Raw genomic sequence first — 18,234 nt, forward strand, 5'->3', positions numbered from 1 at the left:
GCCATACATCTATCACCTATTTTGTAGATGCTATAACTTTTGCGCAAACCAGGGCTTTTTTTCAGGGGGAACTTGGGGGAACTCAGTTCCACCACCTTTTGACCCTTTGGTGCCTGCTCACCACAATCACTTGAAAACACAGAAGTCTGGTTTCTGTGTTTACAAGTGACAGCTCTGCACTCTGTGTGTAACCCCCCTGAACTCTGCACTCTGTGTGTAATGCAATTCTGGTATTTAATGCCCCTTTAAGACCCTTTTACTGTTTGTGAAATCTGAACAGGGTCGTGGTTGAGTTCCTGCACCTATTTTCTGAGAAAAAAAGCTCTGGCGCAAACCAATCAATATACGATTATTGCGATTTTTTTTTTTTACCAAAAATATGTAGAAGAATACGTATCGGCCTAAACTGAGGAAAAAAAATGATTTTTTTTAAAAAAAATTGTGATATTTATTAAATAAAAAGGTAAAAAATATTGTGTTTTTTAAAAATTGTCGCTCCTCTTTTGTTTATAGCGCAAAAAATAAAAAATGCAGAGATGATCAAATACCACCAAACGAAAGCTCTATTTGTGGGGGGAAAAAAACATAAAGATTTAGTTTGGGTACAATGTTGCATGACCACGCAATTGTCATTCAAAGTGCAACAGCGCTGAAAACTAAAAATTGGTCTGGGCAGGAAGGGGGTGAAAATGCCCTGTATGGAAGGGGTGTAAGGTTTACAAACTACAAACACTGTATGTATGACCACTGATATAGAAGCCTATCCTTTCCTGCTCCATCAAAATAAAGAAGAAAAAATATGCTGGGTTTGCTCTTGAATAATATTGCCATCAAGGCTGCAGAGTATTCCCTAAATATATTATGTGTATGTATTTTATATATTTGTAAATTTCCCAAGTCGGCTCATACAGTTTGGAAACTTATGTCCCTTTAATATAAAAGGATTACCACTGAACAATAAATTTACATATTCAGTGCTGATTGGTTGCTTCATGATCACCTGATCCACTGCTATTCCCCTCCATGTGAAGACGGAAGTGTTGCTAGCTGGATGCTGCGCATTTTCTATAGGCTGGTGGGTGGATTTGTTAGTGTGCATCTAATCTGTCCTGTTATATGTCACTAATAACTGATCAGGTCGATCTGGTAGAAGATATTTTGGGCTGTAAATGTGCACTCCTCAGATCTCAGTGTGTATTTCTGTCTTTGTGTGATGAAATGCAGTGTTGTGTGTCTTTGGCAGTCTGTGTTAAACTATACAAATAGCAGCATATCTTTCCAACTACAGCAGATCTGTGTTTGCACTATATTGCTGGACATGCCCACAATGCAAACATAGTGCTTGTGTATAACTCTCACATACCGACATCACTTCTGTTCAAAGTCCAGTCATGTGATCATCATAATTTGTGCATCAGCATTTCCTGGAAACGCATCATCCCGCTCACCACGTAAGTTTTTACTGTCAGTAGTGTGATATAGTGCTTTGAGGCCTCATTCACACTGACAGCTGCAGTTTGCGCCGTGGTAGCGGTGGCCACTATTGCTGTTTACCTTACGTACGTGTTGCTTTGTGGCACACTAGTTTTGATTTGGTATGTTGAGTTTGCGCCTGACAAAAGTTCCCATTATAGGGTAAGTTCACCTTTACAGAAAAATCTGTAAGCTGAACTTACACAGGTCCTCCCCCAGGAAGTTGGCAACGTGCTGCGCTAATCACAGGCAGTGAGACATTGTCCCGATGTGCGGCTGCAGAGATCGGTTAATGTCGCTCTGCCTGTGATTAGCGCAGTGCTGACCTCCTGGCAGGCTCTACACGTGGGCTGTGCGAACACGCCTGAGCTCATCCTTGGTAGAGATGGGCTCGGGCATGTCCCATGTGCCTGATCCCTCCAGGAAGCCGACACTGCACACAGCTAATCACAGGCAGTGAGCCATTCCCCGATCTCTGCAGCTGCAGACTGGGAAATGTCTCACAGCCTGTAATTAGCCGCGTGCAGTGTCAGCTTCCTGGCGGGATCACGTACATGGGATTTCAAACACGCTCAAGCCCATCTTTATCTGCAAGGTCCCTCGCCGGCTCTGGCACCTTCTCTACTTTTTCTGGTCGCTGGCTGTCTTGATTGGAGGGTGTGGGTTGACGACATGCATTAGAGTCACTGATTCTGGCACGCTGTCACTGTGCAGGAAATATAAAGTGGGCTGTGCATGTGCAACTCGGTGTACAGTAGTAGATTCTGCAGAGGATTGCGAACTAGCAGGTATGTTTATTGCAAAAGAGACTTTGAATGTCTCTTTTACAATCAAGAGCCTGTCTACTCACTTTAGGCCTCATGCACACTGGACTTTTTTTTACAGCCGCTGCTTTTGGCTGCAAGCGGAACTTCAGTAAGTTTTTCAACCATTTTTTTTTCTACGAGTAAATACCTCATACAGCCCACTTCCTGTTTCTTGTCTGGTAAAAAGCCTAGGCTTATGACATAATGCACAGCTCTCTCTCTCACTTTCGTGAGAGTTTGACAGAAATTAGTCATAAGCGGGCCAATCAGAGCTGGAGGCGTGCATCTGTGTAAATCCAGGAAGTGAACAGGCAGCAGCTTCAGCTGCCCACAGTTAAAATGGATGCAGCCAGACTCAGTGGAGGGAGATTTCTGCAGCATATTTGGCAAGTACAGAATCACAGTATATATAAAATATTATGCAAAGTGGTTGGAGGGAAGCTTCAGAATGGCAAAGATGTTTTTATTACAAATTATGTGAGCAGACTGCAGTTCCGCTTTAACCACTTGCCGACCGCTGCATGCTGATATATGTTGGCACAATGGCAGCGGTGGGCAAATGGGCGTACAGGTACGACCACTTTAAAATGCAGTGCCGCAAGCTCTCCGTGACTAATCACCCGGGCCCGGCAAACTTGATGTTCACCGGCGGCCTGCGATCATGTCACAGAGAGGCAGAACATGGAGATGCCTATGTAAACAAAGCTCTATTTGTGGTAAAAGAACGTCAATGTTGTTTGGGTACAACTTTGCACGACTACGCAATTGTCAGTTAAAGCGTTGATGTACCCAAATAAAATGTGCTTTTTTTTTACCCCCACAAATAGAGCTGTCTTTTGGCGGTAGTTGATCACGTCTGCGGTCTTTATTTTTTGCATTATAAACAAAAAAAGAGCGACAATTTAAAAAAATTAACTATATTTTTTACTTTCTGCTTTAATATCTATCCAATAAAAAAATGTAATAACTAAAAAAAGAAAAAAAATCCAGAGAAGAGGGGGAGGGGGGAGGGGGGAGGGAAGGATAAACAAAACTTCCTGTTTTGCTGTAGGCTATTTTACTTGAAAGTTTCCACATAGTGCTAAAAAGTAGTGAAAATCATTTCATCGTTCACACTGTATTGAGTCAAGAAGAACTGATAGCTGGACTGCAGAGCCAAGGCAGAAGTTTTCTTTTATCTTAATGCATTCTATGCATTAAAGGGGCATCCTATACTCGGAGGGCGGGGTCAAGTGATACAGTCTGCGGCTGTATCACAGGAGCGCACCCACAAGAACTAACCCCCATGGGAGACAGCTCCCATGAAGGGGGTTGGTTCTTGCAGGGAGGCGCTGAAACAGCTGCCGAGGGACCCCAAAGGATCCGGATCAGGGCCACTGTGTGCAAAACGAGCTGGAGATAAGTATAACATGTTTGTTATTTATTTTTATTTTTTAAATGGGAACTTTTAGTGTCCCTTTAAGATAAAAAAAAAACCTAGTGTGTGCAGCAGCCCCCCCCCCTAACACTTACCTGAGGTCCCTATCTGTCCAGCGATGTCCACAAGTGTCTCAGGCCTCCAAGATTCTCCTTCCTGATTGCTGAGACACCGCAGTGGCACCATTAGCTCCAGCTGCTGTCAAAGTCAGCTAGCCAATCAGGGGGGGCAGGGCCAGGTCGGGGCTCCGTGTCTGAATGGACAAGGGAGCTGTGACTTGGCTTGGGTGCCCTCATAGCAAGAGGCTTGCTGTGGGGGTACTGAATAGGAGGGAGGGGACAGGAGCACAGAAGAGGATACAGACTGCTCTGTGCAAATCCACTGCAAAAGAAAAAAAAACAAGCCTTTACAATCACTTTAAGGTGGCTATAGATGGAGTGCTTTTCAGTTGCAGGAAAGAAAATCGCTTGATTTCTCCCAACAGTCCAATAGTCAGTGTTCTCCCAGTGGGGAGAGTTGTCGCAGCTGGGAGAACACACAGTGACTATTGCCATGAAAAATCTTACAGGCTGGTTGTCCAAAAGTTGATAGATCCATTAACTTGGGAACAATTAAAGGGGTTGTAAACCCTTGTGTTTTTTCATCCTATGCATTAAGGTGAAAAAACTGAGCCCGTTCGTTCCCATGCCGGAGATGCGCACACCCTCTCTGGCTGGGGTCTTGTCTCTTGATTGGATAGATTGATAGCAGTGCAGCCATTGGCTCCCGCTACTGTCAATCAAATCCAATGACGCGGGCGCCGTGGGGGATGGGCCCGAGTCCGGCTTTCTGTGTCTAAGGACACAAAATCTGGACTCGGGAGCCTACCCTGGGAGAGCGCTTCTCCTAGGTTGTTTCCTGATGCAGGGAGGAGCCACAAGCGCTGCTGAGGGACGCCAGAAGAGGAGGATCCGGGCCACTCTGTGCAAAAGATCTGCACAGTGGAGGTAAGTATGACATGTTTGTTATTTAAAAAAAAAAGAACACAAGGGTTTAGTAACCATTTAACCTGTCCATACATGGCTCCAATCTCGGCCAGTCCCTGCTGAATGGGCCAAGCTTCGAACCATTTATGCCCGGCTTAAAACTCAGTACATTGTTTTAGAACAAGCTCTTGACTGGGCTTAGATTGAATCCACTTGTAAGTGTAGAAATAATGGTCTGAATGACCACAGTGTAATGCCCTGTACACACGATCGGAATTTCCGATGGGATAAAATCCGATGGAATTTTCTGTCGGAATTCCGTTCAAGCTGTCTTGCATGCACACCATCAGACCAAATTCCGACCGTCCAAAACGCAGTAACGTAAAACACTTAGACGAGCCGAGAAAAATGAAGTTCAATGCTTCCGAGCATGCGTCTACTTGATTCTGAGCATGCATGTTTTTTTTCTCCGTCGGAGTTTGACACAGATGATTGGAATTTCCATCGGGAAAAAAATAAAACATGTTACATTTCTAAACTCCGACGGAAAAAAGTCTGATGGGGCCCACACACGGTCGGCATATCAGATGAAAAAATTCCGTCTGACTTTTTTAATCGAAAATTCTGATCAAAAAATTTCGTCTGACTTTTTTCATTCATAAATTCCGATCGTGTGTACAAGGCATAAGGTCTGGCTCACACCTATGCATTTTTTTGTGCGCTTTCAGTTTTGCAGAAACACTACAGTCCATTTATCATTGTTTCCTATGGATGTAGTTCACATCTGTGCATTTTATGGAAAGGGACATGTTTTAGGCCCCTTTCACACAGACGGACCGTTCAGGTCCGCCTGTCAGTTTTGATTGCGGACCTGAACGGCAGCTCCATGCATCTCTATGGAGCGTCGGATGTCAGCGGAGACTTGTCCGCTGACATCCAACCCGATCTGCTAAAAACAGACGTATGGGGATATGTCCCCATCCGTCCATATCGGATCGGGTAAGATCTGATGAAAACTGAACTTTTTTTACTTCAGATCGCTCCATAGGAGACATCGGCTAGCGACCACCCCCCCGGCTCAGTGAGCAGAGAGGAGACGGAGTCCACTTAGTGTGAAAAGAGCCTTAGGCCCCTTTCACACCTGCGGACCGTATGTCCGCTTTTTCATCCATCCGTGTGCGGATGAAAATACATTGGTCTCTATGAGATCGCGGGTGTCAGCGGATGAAACCCCTATTTTTCCTTCCGTTTGCGGATTGGATCGGGTGAACACGGACATACGGTCCGTTTTCATCCGATCCCCCCCCATAGGGGAGAGCGGAGAAAAGACAGTGTGCGGGGACCGCCCTGTCATACGCCGGCTCGGCGGTGATCAACGGAGCGATCCCCCCTGAGCAAGCGGAGGTTCACGGGGCGGATCATTACTGATCCGCCCCGTGTGAAAGAGCCCTTATGGTTTTTGGTTCCATAGACTTTAATGGTTTAAAGATGTGTATTGAAAAAAACGCAAAATGCACCTGGAATATGCAAACTGCAACCTGCACATTTGTGAATCAGGACTGAACGAGCCATAATGCATGCCTTTCTACAAACAGAAATAATATCAATGTATAGAAATATATATGAGCATTTTTTTTTTTTCAAATAATTTTTATTGATTTTCAAAGACATACAAGGGGAAGTAAAAAACAGAAAAATAACAGTAAGGCCGGGTACTCACGAGCAAACATGTACGGTGAAACCGGTCCGTCGGACCGTTTTCACCGTACATGCCTGCCAGAGGGCTTCTGTACGATGGTTGTACTAACCATCGTACAGAAGTCCGCGCGTAAACACTACGCGGGGCGTGTCCGCGTTGTCGCCGCGGCGATGACGCGGCGACGTGGGCGGGCCTGCCATTTAAAGGCTTCTACGCATGCGTCGAAGTCATTCGACGCATGCGAGGGACGGCGGGCGCTCGGACATGTACGGTAGGTCTGTACTGACGACCGTACATGTCCGAGCGGGCAGGATTCCAGCGGACGGTTTTAAAACACGTCCAGGAATATTTGCCCGCTGGGAAAAGGCCCCGCGGGCAAATGTTTGCTGGAATTCGGCCCGCTCGCTCCTACACACGACCAAACATGTATGCTGAAACTGGCCCGCGGACCAGTTTCAGCATACATGTTTGGTCGTGTGTACGTGGGCCTAAGGGACGGGATAGTGGCGGATGCATCCGCATTGTACAAATAGAGTACATACATTAAATGAAAATAAATGAAAGAAATAATTGAAAAAATAAACGGGTATAAGCATAAAGAGGGTATGCTGATAGCGGGTATAGGGGGGGGGGGGGGTAGATAAATGTGCATGTCGGATACCCATGCAAAGAACCATCATAGGACCTACCAGATGAGCGTGTAAAAAGAAAGGAACATATACACAGAGATATCGGTCAGTTAGTACCTTATAACAATCAGGCAACTGGGTGGATCTTGTAATTTAGTAGAGTCCTAAGAATACTACAGGAGCAAAATAAATACATACAACTCTTTATAGAAGATAACCTCGGGGGGGAGGGGGGGGGGCACTCAGGGGGGGGGGGGGGGGGGTTTATCGTGGCATTGTTGCCTAGGAAACCTCATGGGAGACTGTCACTCCTGGTTACGGATGGTGGGGGAGATTTGAAGTAGGAGAAGGTGTAGTGTTCGAAGTTGGAGCATTCCTCTGGAGATGGAGTAGAGCGCATGAAGGGTCCCCAGGTTGATAGAAAGCGAGATTTAGAGGTAACGCGGTTGAAGTCTGTGGTGGCACGTTCCTTGTAGAGAAGGAGGAGGAGCTCACGCTGTACTTGGGTTACAGAGGGACAGTGAGCAGAGGTACAATTTTTTAAGATGGCTCTCCTTTGCGACAAGGAGGCAGAGCAGAGACCAGTCTTTGTTGACACTTGCAGGAGTCAGGGGAGCAGATGAAGATGGGCATGCCTGCCGGGACCATTGTAGCAGTAGGGGGTCCCAATAACCAAAAATGAGGAGCAGGGGGTCTTTGGGCAGTTTTAGCAAGGTGATTCCGAAGATGTAGGCCAGTACCTGTTCCCAGAAGGAGGATATGTACGAGCATGACCAGAAACGATAAGTTAGGGAGGGACTCTGTTGGTGACACATGGGGCATTTAGCAGCAGTTTGATCCGTTGTGGAATGTAGAAAGGGTATGTGAGCCCGGTGGAGGATTTTCAATTGGGTTCCTCTCCAGATTTCGTTGGGGGTCAGGCGTTGGACTTTGTTGAAACCCTGGATCATCTTGTTGACCAAGTCATCATCTGGGAAGTCCTTTCCCCAGTTGGCTGCAGATGAGGAATGCAGAGTAGGGGTTGTTTGAAGGAGTAGTGGTTTGTAGATGGCTGAAATTTTGTAGGAGCCTTCCACTAGTAGTTGGTCAGAAGTTGGGAGAAAAACGTTTTGCAGCTTCATTGCAGGCAGCTTTCAGGTAGTTGGTACGCTGCCAGAAGTGGAACACATGGGAGGGGGGGTAATGAAAAGGTTGCAGCAACAGAGTCAAAGGGTAAGGGGCGACCAGAAGAAATGTCACATAGGGATGAGAACTTTGTGAGACCTTTGTCCCTCCAGATTTGGAAGGGCCTGTGGTCCAGACCGGGGGGGAAGCTCGGGTTTCCTTGGATTGGTACATGCCGAGACATGAAAGGGGGAAGCCGAAGGCTTTTTCTGATTTCTCTCCAAGCAATAACAGTGTCTCTTAGTAGTAGGTTATGTTGGTAGAGGGTCGGAACCGACTTCCATTTGCAGTGGAGAAGGGCTGTGAGGGAGAAAGGGTGTGCCATAGCAGATTCCAGGGGGTAATTAGAATAACGTGACGATTGCGCAATCCAATCTAAACCAATTCTCATCAAGCAAGCTAAATTATAGGTTCTAACACTTGGGAGACGAACACCCCCCTCGCGTCTGGGAAGAAAAAGTTTCTTTAGTGCTATGCGTGGTCTCCTTCCCCGCCATATGAATTTGGATACGGCCGATTCAATTTGTTTGACATCTTTATGGCGGAGGAGTAGTGGAATAGTTTGCATCGGGTACAACAGCCGAGCAAAGCTGACCATGTTGACGAGGTGACATCTTCCCAGAAGCGAAAGGGGCAGATCCAGCCAGTTCACCAGTTCTTGAGATATTTTAGCAATCAGAGGGGGATAGTTCAGGCAATATAAGGAGGAAGGAGTTTTCCCAATTGAGATACCAAGGTAGGTGATATGGGATCTAGCAACAGAGAAGATGGAGTTATGGGACCAGGAGGGGGCAGGTTTAGTCCCTAAAGGGAGAATTTCGCTTTTGCCATAATTAATTTGGAGGCCCGAACAGGACTGGAATATGTCGAAGACCTGTTTTATGGTGGACATATCGGAGGAGGGGTCAGCTGAGAAAATTAGGACGTCGTCCGCGAAGAGAGAGGTGCGCAGATCATATGTGCCGATTTGTATACCGTGGAGGGGTGCTACCTGCGTGAGGTGTCTGGATAAGGGTTCTAGGGCAATGTTAAATAAAAGTGGTGATAGGGGGCAGCCTTGGTGGGTGCCTTTATGTAAACGAAATTCGTCCGAGAGTAAGCCCGCGGCCACCAATTTTGCCGTAGGGGTAGAGTACATGGCGCTAATGAGGTGACAGAAGGGACCTGAGAAGCCCATCTTCGACATGGTCAAGGCAAGCCAATCGAAGCTGACATTGTCGAAGGCTTTCTCCGAGTCCAATGTAATGGTAGCGAAATCGCCGTTGGGATGTTGTTTAGCGTGTTCCAGGGCCAACATAACTTTCCGTATATTTAGGGTGGCCGTTCTGCCCTTTACAAAACCCGATTGTGCTGGATGGATTAGGGAGGGGATGATGTCAGAGAGTCGATTGGCTATGATTTTAGATAAGATCTTGACATCCAGGTTAAGAAGGGAGATGGGTCTATAAGAACCTGGTTCTAGGGGGTCCTTACCCTTCTTCGATAGCAGTTTGATGATGGCCTGATTCCCTGATGGTAGATAAGGGCCACCGGACCACATGCCAGCATACACCTTGTGAAGGGTGGGTTCCACTATTTTTTGAAGGGTCTTGTAAAATTCACCCGTGAATCCGTCTGGACCCTGGGCCTTGGAGGGGGTAAGCTTGCGGATAGTGTATGATACTTCGGAGAGGGTTATGGGAGCGTTAAGGGCCTCTAATTGGGAGGGGGTGACCGTGGGAATGGCCAAACTTTTTAGGAAGGCATCGGCCGCCTGCTTATCAATAGGGTCTGGGGCATATAGGGTTGAATAATATTGAAGCATTGCCTTATTTATCGTTTGGGGTGTGGTATTTACGGTGCCTTTGGGGCCTTGTGGGACGAAAAGAGCCCTTGCAGAGTCTAGCGAGTAGCTTGCCAGTTTTATTTCCGAACTTGTGAAGTGTAGCGTCTAAATTATCTTTCTTAATCGGTTCAAGGGTGTCTGCCCAAGTGTCGAAAGAGCTCTTAGCTGCTAGCCATTCCTCTCTGTCGCTTGGGGAGTCGGTGGAGTATAAAGCCCTCTGGGCCTGGTGCAGTCGAGAACTGGCTAGTTTGTATTTGGATAGGGTGTTTTTGGCGAAAGGAAAATGCATAAGAAATTATCTGACCCCTGAGGAACGCCTTGCCAGCGTCCCAGAAGAGGTTGGGGTTATCAGGTTGGTGAGAGGCATTTGCTGAAGAATATTCTAACCATGCCTTCTCCATAAATTGTTGGAAGTCAGCTAGATTGTGAAGGTACGAGGTGTAACGCCAAATCCGGGGGTGGGAGGTAGATCTAGGTTGTCAAGGTGAATGAGGATCGGGGCATGGTCTGAGATGGCAATGTCTAAAATATCGGTACCTGACAGGGGATTAAGTCGTCCGAGCCAAAGAAGTAGTCAATCCTAGTGAAAACGGTGTGGGGATTGGAGTAGAAGGTGAATTCCCTGTCTGCGGGGTGTTGCAGGCGCCAAAGGTCTCGGAGGTGGAGAGAGTCCATAGTGGATGAGAAAAGTGATGGGATGAGAGGGTCGGTCCCTGACCTGTGGCGTTTAGGGGAGGATCTGTCATCTACCTGATGTATAATGTCATTAAAACCACCCCCAACTAGATGGGGAAGGTGCGTGTTTTGTAATGGCCAAGCAGACAATTCGCCATAGAAAGTCTTACCAGGGCTGTTAGGGGCGTACACATTGGAGATCACCAATTCCTTGGTTCCTATTTTTACGTGGGCTGATAAGACGGCCTTGAGTGTCCGACTTTAACGCGAGGACTGTGCACAGGAGATTTTTATGGATCAGCAGTAGGACCCCTGCTTTGCGGCCAATGGCGTCTGAGCCCAGGACTGTACCTACCCATAGTTTCTGCATGCGATGGAAATCGGGAGTGGACAAATGGGTCTCCTGCAAGAGTGCTATGTCAGTTTTAAGTCTTTTGAGGTGACGGAGGACCTTCATTCTCTTATTAGGGGATCTAAGGCCCTTTACATTCCAAGAGACTATTTTCATGTTATGGAGTCAGCAAAAGGGGGAGTCTGAGGGGACGTTACATAGATATTACCGCGGTGTTGTTTAGCTCGTGGGGAGGTCTCCGGAGCGAGGAGAGGAGCGTTGTTTGCGCCAGGGGGGGGGGGGGTGGAGTTGGAGGACATAAGTGTATACCAGTGCCTGGGAGGAAGGAGGCAACGAGGGAGTGGGAGAGGGGAAACCAAAACCGAAAACATCAAAAGTAACAATAAATGTAGGAACTTCACTTTTTTCCGCATTGGATCACTGCGAGAGCCGGCTCCCATGTCACGACCCTGCCAGCATGATACCTGGGAGCCCGCGAATGGGTAGGCGTTGTCATGCGGCCAGGGAGAGTCGTAATAGGGGAGGGAAACACCATGCTGTGCGCAGTGAGGCCAGAAGGCGCTTGCAAAAATAAAATAAAAGCATCACAATGGCATTAAAGATTGAAACCAGAACATGTACAGTGCAACTGCTACTCACGCTAGATGAGCAGAACTGGATTAAGACAGTGTGTTGGGCAATCAAGGCCTAGTTAACGGGCATCAATAAAAGCAAACAATAAGCAAAAAGGGGGGTACCTCGGCCGGTCGACCGCCGAGGGTCAGTTCAAGTGCAGGTGGGGAGGGGGGGTCGAGGTGTCCCCAACGGGGCGAGTCACCGTGGACAGTCCCAAAAAAGAGAGCAAAAAAGAAAAGAGACCGGGGCGATGCCTCCGGTACAGTCGGAAGACAAATAAAGGCCAAGATATCACTTAGGCTGGATCAGGTCAGGTTCAGGGTGATCCGGGTGGGGTCCGAGATCGTGGCTCTGAAGCGTTTAGGGGAGTCCTTACGCGGGCTTCTCTGGTCCATGGGACGGTTGAGTGGAGGGGCTTTCGAAGGGGTCTGGGATTGTCGACCAGGGTGGTGTGAGCGCAGGAAGGCTTCGGCCTCAGAGGGATCGTGAAACGAGAGTTGATCGCCATTCGGGGCCCTGAGGCGAAGAATGGCCGGGAAGGCCAAAGTAAATTTGACTTGCTGTTTAAAGAGTTCCGTGCATACCTGCTGGAATGCTTTCCTCTTCTTCGAGACCTCTATTGAGTAGTCAGCAAATATCAGGATCTTTATTCCATCAATTTGTACCTGCCGGGCTTGTCTGAACTTCTGCAGTATAAGGGACTTGTCCGAGTAGTTTAAATATTTAGCGATGATAGGACGAGGTGTTTTGCGGTCAGAGTTAAACGCTCCCATGCGGTGAGCTCTTTCTACTGTGTAGGGGCCTGGATGGCCCAGGGCTTCTGGAATGCGCTGCGCGCTGAAATCTGCGAGTGCGGCGGATTGAAGTGATTCACGGACCCCTACGAAACGAAGGTTACTCCTTCTGGATCTATTCTCCAAATCATCCAGCTTTTGCAGTATATACTGATTCGTTTTGTCTTGTGCATGTTCGGTGGCCTGTGCTTGGTACATTTCATCCTCAGCATTAGATAAGCGGTGTTCCAGATCATTGATCCTGGTGCCATGCTCCTTGAGCTGGGATTTGATCTGCGCCATCCCAGCATTCACTGCCTTCTTTACAGACGCGGTGATCATGGGGTTTAAAAGAGCTGCCACTGCCTGGGCTATGCGCTCTGTGGTATTATCCCCATCTAATGGTGTCCCCAAGGTGTGTGGAGAAGGGGGGGAGGATGAGCTGCCGCTTACCTCCATCGCCGTTTGCGGCGCCGCCGCGTGTGTTGCTGAGTAGGCCGAGACTGGGGCCTCGATTTGCGGGAGAGCCGTCTGGGCCGTTTGGGTGCGAGCACCCGATTTTTCAATGAATCGGTCCATGACGACCGCGGTGTGTCCCCGGAGGTGGAGGGGGGTCTGCTGGGCGTTTCAGGCCGGTTTTTCAGGCAGGATGAGGTCGTGCTGCGGGAGCCGAGGAGAGGAGCAGCTACTCCATGCGGCGCCGGAACCGGAAGTCTATATGAGCATTTTATTCAACAATCTTACAGGTTTTTTTTCTTAAAGCGGAGCTCTACCATAAAGTGGAACTCCTGCTGATTGGAACACTCCCCCCCCCCCCCTCCGGTGTCACATTTGACACCTTTCAGGGGGGAGGGGGGTGCAGATATCTGTCTAAAGACAGGTATTTGCACCCACTTCCGGCCACACAGTCTCGGGCAGACTGCGGGCATGACGTCGCCTCACGTTTCTCCCCCCCCCTGTTGTCTTCTGGGAACACTCGGCTCCCAGTACACAGTGGGAGCCAATCGGCAGGCGTAGCGCGACGCAAGCGCCGTAGGGAACCGGTCAGTGAAGCCGGAGTGCTTCACTTCCTGGTTCCCTCACCGAGGATGGCGGGGGGCAGCAGAGTGACGAGCGATCGCTCGTCCTCTGCTGCGGACGGCGCTGGTCTCCAGGACAGGTAAGTGTCTTAATATTAAAAGTCAGCAGCTGCAGTATTTGTAGCTGCTGGCTTTTAATATTTTTTTTTCAGCGGACATCCGCTTTAAAGCGGGAGTTCACCCGAAAAAAGTAGTTTTTTTAAAAACGAAGCAGTACTTACCGTTTTAGAGAGCGATCTTCTCCGCCGCTTCCGGGTATGGTCTTCGGGACTGGGCGTTCCTATTTGATTGACAGTCTTCCGACAGTCGCATACATCGCGTCACGGGTAGCCGAAAGAAGCCGAACGTCGGTGCGGCTCTATACGGCGCCTGCGCACCGACGGTCAGCTACTTTCAGAAAATTGTGACGCGATAGATTCGACCGTCGGAAGCCTGTCGGAAGACTGTCAATCAAATAGGAACGCCCAGTCCCGCAGCCCATACCTGGAAGCGGCGGAGAAGATCGCTCTCTAAAACGGTATGTACAGCTTAGTTTTTAAAAAAAATACCCGATTCCCCTTGACAAAATGAGCATCAATCTAATGTTAAAAATTAACATTTCCAGGTGAAAACCTCCACTTTAACTTCTTTATAAACGTAGTGGCTTTAATGCCGCGTACACACGATCTTTTCAGCATGAAAAAAAACGTAATTTTTCAGCATGACAAAAAAAACGATGTTTTCCCAATTCATCATTTAAACGATGTTGCCTACACACCATCGTTTTTAAAAAATGATCTAGCAAAGCGCGGTGACGTACAACACGTACGACGGCACTTTAAAGGGGAAGTTCCAATCACCTTTGGGCTGCTTTAGCTGATTCCGTGTTAGTAAAAGACGATTCGCGCTTTTTTGTCTGTTACAGCGTGATGAATGTGCTTACTCCATTATGAACGGTAGTTTTACCAGAAGGAGCGCTCCCGTCTCATAACTTGCTTCTGAGCATGCGTGTTTTTTGCTTTTGTCGTTTTAGCCCACATAAAATCATTTTTTACAACCCGAAAAACGACAACGTTTAAAACGACGTTAAAAAATGCAGCATGGTCGAAAAAAAATGTTGGTCGTTTTTCAGAACCTTAAATGACGTTTTTGAAAAACTATGTTTTTTTTATGCCGAAAAATGATCGTGTGTACTCGGCATTAGTTCTGTGCCTCCCCATCAGCCCTTTGGGAATGAGACTGATGACCGCTCTATTTAGAGGTATATGCGATCATTCCTATAAGATTTGTACACAAATGAGTATTGATAAAAAGCCATAAGCACCAGATATCATTTGGAAAACACCAGCAATGTGATACAAATTGGGAAACACTGATATAGAGTAGTCAAGGTTCCTTTTCATTGAGACTTTCATTTCAGATCAATGTATCTTAGAGGAACTTCCCCCAGGGGTGGGGTAGAGCTGAGAAATGAAAGTGAAACTAATTCTAACATAAAAGTGCAGGAACAGCTTGTTTATTTCAGTCATTACTGTGAGCTCAGGCTGAGGTGATTCAAACGAATTTCTTTTCACTTTAACGGCGTGCCCCAACCAAGGTGAAGATTGAAAGGTAAGTGGGCATACTTCTGATAAATTTTTGTAAGTGGGTATGCTTTCTTTGCTCAAAAATGTTTTATTGTTTTCACAATATAAAATATAACAACAGATTGTTTAAATCACAATGGATTACATGGGTGTGTAAGGAGGTATGTTAAAAAATGAGCCTGTAGTAAGCAGGGCCGGATGAACAAGGGGGCTGATGGAGCTGCAGCTCCAGGCCCCTTTCTCAAGATAGGCCCATTTGCCCAAAAAAATAAAAAAAATAAAAAAAATTCTAAAAAAATGATCGACTTTGGGGGGTTGTAGCTCGACGACCAGAGGTCACAGAAACCCCATATTTGGGGGGTAGGCATGAGAAGACCTACCCCACAACTGGTCAAAATATGGGACGTCTATCATTTATGGTTCCGGAGATACGGGCCTGCTTGCACAGCCTGTCAGAAGCTACATTTAGAGCGGCCAATATAAATACAAGCTGACACACTGCAGCAGACTGATAGGATCACAAGGCTTATAATAATTATTTGTATATTACTCATGGTAATTAACCCCTTGTCACCCAGGCCAATTCTGACACATGTAAAAATCATCATTTGTTTTTTGCTAGAAAATGACTCTATGGTGGTCTTTGCAACTTTTTATGTTGCACGGTATAGAGCTGCACGATTCTGGCTAAAATGAGAATTGCAATTCTTTTGCTTAGAAGATAGATCACGATTCTGTCACAATTCTTGCAGGGTAACATCATCTTTCACATTAAAACAAAAAAACAAACAAAAAAAAAAATGGGCTAACTGCACCGTTTTGTTTTTATGGTTTTTATTATTCATTGAAATGGGCAAATGCAGTGTGACATAAAATATTGCAGCAATAGTCATTGTATTCCCTAGAGTCTCTGCTAAAATATATATAATGTTTGGCGGTTCCAAGTAATTTTCTAGCAAATAATATTGCTTTTTAACTTAAGAAACAAGTGTTGGACTTTAAAGAGGAGTTCCACCCAAATTTGGAACTTCCTCTTAACCCACTCCTCTCCCCCTTACATGCCACATTTGGCATGTAATTTTTTTAGGGGGGAGTGGGGGCTTCAGGAGGAGTGGGACTTCCTGTCCCACTTCCTCCTTCCGGGTAGACGATTAAGCCTAATCGCCTAGGCGATTAAGCTTAATCACCTACAGGAAGGGGCTGCTGTAGGCGATCGCCCAGGACACGTCACAGGTCCTCGGCGATCGCCTGTCCAATCAGACGGCGCCGCGCCGCTCGTGCATGCGCAGTGCCGCTCGCGCATGCGCAGTGGGTGCCCGGCCGTGAAGCCGAAAGCTGTCATGGCCGGGTGCCCACACTGAGCATGAAGACGCCGGCCGGCGAGGGGGGGCGAGGAGCGGAGCCCCGTCCGGCGCGTCGCTGGAGCCGTAGAGCAGGTAAGTGTCGGTTTATTAAAAGCCAGCAGCTACACTTTTTGTAGCTGCTGACTTTTAATAAACGTACAAAATGGGTGGAAAACCCCTTTAAGTGGTTACATTTAGTTACAATGTTAGTTAGTTACAATGTTTCATTTTGTTTACAAACTTCGCAGACTGCCCAGATTTTTTCTTTACACACAGAAGTGTATCCATTTGATCTAAGAAGGAAGCGTTCGTTACAATGTTTCCCTTTAAAAAACTTGGCAGACTGCCCAGATATTTTCTTTTGATAGCTGAAAGTCTCTCCACTTGTTATATGAAAGAATCAGCAAACTCTGCATTGGAGATCGTCAGGGGGGTTGAATCGAGATCACAATTTTTTTAACGATTAATTGTGCAGCTCTAGCATGGTATTTGCGCAGCAATTCTTCAAACATGTTTTTAAAAAATAAAATAAAAAATGTTATTCATTAAAAAAAAAACACTAGTTAGTTAAGTAAGCACAATTTTTTTTGGTATCCTAAGCGATGCTTTACATTTTTTTAGGTTACATGTTTAGAGTTACAGAGGAGGTCTAGTACTAGAATTATTGTTCTTGCTCTAACGATCGTGGCGTATGTAACCTGTGTGTATTTGGCTCTGATACTACCAGTGCCTACCCAGCCACTGACTAGTATCTCTCCCCAGCCTGTCCCCACACACCCTCTCACCTGCTGACCTGTGGATGGGGGAATCACTCCTGCAGTGTTATTGTGTTCTGCCAGTGAGTACAATGATCAGTGTTGCTAACTATAGCTGGCAGCACTGATTGTTTTGGGAAAAACCTAACAGGCTGGTTGTACTCGATTAATAGATTGACTTGTGTAAAACCAGCTAGCCCATACATAGATTGACTATGGCTGGTCTCTGCATAATTGGCGTAATTTCAATCCACGTATGACCCGCTTAACCACTACGCAGCCCCTAAATATCCTTCCACTCCTGTACATAGTGCTCACTGTCATACTCTCCACACTCCTCTCCTGAACATAGTGCCCACTGTCATACTCTCCACACTTCTCTCCTATACATAGTGCCCACTGTCATACCCCACACACTCCTCTCCTGTACATAGTGCCCACTTCATACCCTTCACACTCCTCTCCTGTACATAGTGCCTGCTGTCATACACTTCTCTCCTGTACATAGTGCCCACTGTCGCACCCTCCACACTCCTCTCCTGTGCATACTGCTCACTGTCATACCCTCCACACTCCTCTCCTATACATAGTGCCCACTGTCATACCCTCCACACTCCTCTCCTATACATAGTGTTCACTGTCATACCCTCCACACTCCTCTCCTATACATAGTGCCCACTATCATACCATCTACATTCCTCTCCTGTACATACTGCCCACTGTCATACCCTCCACACTCCTCTCCTGTACATACGGCCCCATCATACCCTCCACACTTCTCTCTGGTACGTACTACCCTCTGTCATCCCCCCACACTCTTCCTGTACATACTGCCCATTGTCATACCCTTCACACTCCTCTCCTGTACATACTGCCCCATCATACCCTTCACACTTCTCTCTGGTACGTACTACCCTCTGTCATCCCCCCACACTCTTCCTGTACATACTGCCCATTGTCATACCCTTCACACTCCTCTCCTGTACATAGTGCCTTTTGCCGTACCCTTTGCACTCCTTTCCTGTACATAGTGCCCACTGTTAGACCCTCCACATTCCTCTCCCTCACCTGCACATACTTCCCACTTATATACCGTCCA

The 18,234-nt window shown here is 47.0% G+C and overlaps 1 protein-coding gene across 2 annotated transcripts in view; it reads left to right on the forward strand.

Moving 5' to 3' along the window:
- Nucleotides 1-1,018: 1,018 nt before the first annotated feature.
- RNF213 (ring finger protein 213) overlaps nucleotides 1,019-18,234 on the forward strand; it is a 520,350-nt gene continuing 503,134 nt past the window's right edge. The window contains exon 1 of one of the 2 annotated variants that reach the window (XM_040345008.1): nucleotides 1,019-1,075. The gene's annotated coding sequence lies outside the window, so the exon portion shown is untranslated. Of the gene's footprint in view, nucleotides 1,076-14,956; nucleotides 15,063-18,234 lie in introns of those variants that run through there. The other variant, XM_040345007.1, reaches the window with a different exon arrangement.

This window comes from Rana temporaria, chromosome 3, assembly GCF_905171775.1.
Source record: "Rana temporaria chromosome 3, aRanTem1.1, whole genome shotgun sequence".
NCBI lineage: Eukaryota > Metazoa > Chordata > Amphibia > Anura > Ranidae > Rana > Rana temporaria.